Source organism: Moschus berezovskii, chromosome 13 (assembly GCF_049115385.1).
Source record: "Moschus berezovskii isolate FMDL1 chromosome 13, NW_MosBer_1.0, whole genome shotgun sequence".
NCBI lineage: Eukaryota > Metazoa > Chordata > Mammalia > Artiodactyla > Moschidae > Moschus > Moschus berezovskii.
Window position 1 is genome coordinate 18,843,785 of NC_142472.1, and position 3,018 is coordinate 18,846,802.

Sequence of the window (3,018 nt, forward strand, 5' to 3'; positions counted from 1 at the left end):
ATCAATCTCCAATCATTTTTCACCTGGCAAAACTGAAACCGTATAGTGAATAAACAATTTCCCCCTTCCTTTATTCAACCCTTCCCAACCACCATCCTACTTTGTCTCTCTATGGATTTGACTACTCTAGATACTTCACATAAGGGGGATCATACCATATCTGTCCTTCTGTGACTAGATTATTTCACTTAACATAATATCCACATGGTTCATCCATGTTGCAGAATATGTCAGAATTTCCTTCCTCTTTAAGGCTGTATTATATTTCATTGCATGTATAGACCACATTTTGTTTATCCATTCATCTGTTGATGGACACTTGGGCTGCTTCCATCTTTTTAACTATTGTGAAAAATGCTGATATAAACAGTGTATACATATCTCTTGGAGACTGCTTTCATTCATTTTGGGGCATAAACCCAGAAGTGGAATTGCTGTATCATATGGTAGTTCTGTTTTTAATTTGTTAAGGAACCATCATACTGATTTCTATAGAGACTATTTCATTTTACATTCCTACCAAGAGTGAGCAAGTATTCCAGATTCACCACATCCTTGCTGACACTTATTAATTTTTTGGTTGTTTGTTCTTGGACAATAGCCATCAATGAGCAGTATCTTACTGTGGTTTTGATTTGCATCTCCTTAAGGACGTGTGATGATTTGAACAACAGATGATTTGAGCAACCTTTCTTGTGCTTATTGGTCATTTTTGTATATCTTTTTTGGGGAAATGTCTCTTCAAGTCTCTTGACCACTTTTTAACTGAGTTGTTTGTTTTCTGTTTAGTTCTGGTCATTCTTTACATATTCTGCAGAGTAACCATTTATCAGATATATAATTTGTGAATATTCTCTCCCATTCCATAGGTTGCATTTTCACTCTGTCCATTGTGTCCTTTGATGAATAGAACTTTTTAATTTTGATGGAGTCTGATTTATCTCTTTATTCTTTATTTTTTTTAACAGCTTATTCTTTAATAAAATCAGGGGTCTCCAGGGATATAATCCAGAAGCAGAACTGCTAAACACTATCGCTGATGGACTGCAGGCGTGTGGAGCCCTTGGTGAAACCAGCCTAAATAATGCATAATACAGTATAATCCCTCCGTTCTGATTCATACAAAAACTACAAAATATTCCCTGCCCCAAATCTTTACATTATGAAAATGAAATAAAACCCTAGAATGAGGTGGTTTTACAGATGTATTAGATTGGAACACACAGTAAAGCTGCCCTCTGGACATGGCTGCCTCCGGCCAGTGGCTCCAGGCCGAGGTGGTGGTGCAGGTCCAGGGGTGGGGGGTCTTTCCTGGGACAGGACGCCAGGGCCCTCTGGAGCCCCCAGTCCTGCTCGCTGGTGCAGGCGCATCCCAAGCAGGGAGCCACATCACTCAGTAGCCCCCAGCTCTCCACTCTGTCGTGGGCAGGCAGTACTGTTTCAGGCTGGGCTTGATGTCCTTCTGCGTGTCTGTCATCTAGGCCGCACTGACGCACTTCAGGGGTCTCAGCAGTGGCACCTTCGGGTGCCCCTGCTGTGCTGCAGTGCCAGGCTGGAGTGCAAGGATAGCTTGATTGCTTCCGACAGCTTGAGCCTGGGCCGCTCCATCAGGCAGGCGGGTCCCTGTCTCCGGGGCTGGTCCTCCTTGGGCCTCGGGGGGACTGTTTCTGCTTCCAACCCTCCTGTGCCGTCTGCCAGGTGTTGCTGAGTGGTTCTGGTGCCATGGGGCACTCAGAGAAGCCAGCGGGGGGCCTTTCCCCTGTTCCTGGCCAGAGCTTGCTTCTCAGCAGCCCCCTGCTCCTGGAAGCAGGGGTGCTGCAGGGCCTGGTGGGCAGTGATTCTCTTGTCAGGCTCATAGACCACCACTTCCGTGAAGGAGGGACAGGCATTGTGGGGACAGATTGGTTGTCGGTAGAGGTATCCCTGATCCCTTTTTAAAAGGAAAATCAAAACTCATAGCTCTGGACTGTTTGAACTTGGCGAGGGTCTTTTCTGCAGGCATGCCCATGACGTCGTGGATCCTTGAGATCTGGACCAGCTTGTTGGCTCTGGGGAAGAGGACCTGCAGGCTGGCCATCTTGTAGAGCTCGCAGCCCGCACTCCACAGGTCTATCATGTAGCTGTAGAAGCCTTTGGTGAAGGGACACTTAGGGGCCTGGTACCAGCGGGTGGAGATGTACTCCATGTAAGGCTGCTTAGAGTAGGCACTCCGGCACGACCTGAAGTCCCCTAATTTCAGGACCTCCTGCTTTATTAATATATTTTCTGGTTTTCCATCTCTGTGAAATATTCCATTTCTGTGCATGTGATCCAAAGACTTACACAATTGGTACCTATAGTGTGTAATTTTTTTTTTTTCTGATAATGGGTGTCTTCTCCCTCATAAATATTCATGTGCATAAGTTCACATGTTAGTGCAAGAGAACCAGATATTCTGTCAAAAATCACTTTGTGCAGCGTGAGAATGTTTGGGTGTGGATTCAGGCATCTCATTGCTTGTATCCCTCACAGATTGTTCACTTGCTCAATACTTTCGAAATGCTGTTTCATTTGTTTACATGCGTAGTAGTTTCCATCTCTCAGGTTCTGCATCTTAGTAACTTCAGAAAACGTTCCCTCTTATATTTTGTCAATTGTTTTATAGTTCTTCATCCTGGATGCAGAAGCCGGCGACAAACTCTTGCCGGTACTGGTTGAAGAAAGGGATAGAAAGTGGAGGCCCTGGCTTCCACTCCTTAGAGGCAGGGTCCGGAAAAAAGACCTTTGCGGTGGTCCCTAGATGGAGAGCATTAGGATCTGGCCGCCATGTGTATCCCTGTCACCCTGGCCTGATTTATCTCTTTATACTTTTACTGACTATATTTTTGGTGTCAGATCCAACATATTACTTAAATCCAATGTCATGAAGGACTTCTGTCAAATTTATCTCCTCACAGAATCTAGAGCTCATGAATTACTTCCATTTTTGTTGACTGAATGTTTTAAATGTTAAGTACCAGCCAAATCTTCATAAAGTTT

The 3,018-nt window shown here is 44.6% G+C and overlaps 1 pseudogene; it reads right to left on the reverse strand.

The window, feature by feature from the left end:
• Positions 1-1,393: 1,393 nt before the first annotated feature.
• LOC129556634 (MAPK/MAK/MRK overlapping kinase-like) lies at positions 1,394-2,652 on the reverse strand (annotated as a pseudogene).
• Positions 2,653-3,018: the final 366 nt, after the last annotated feature.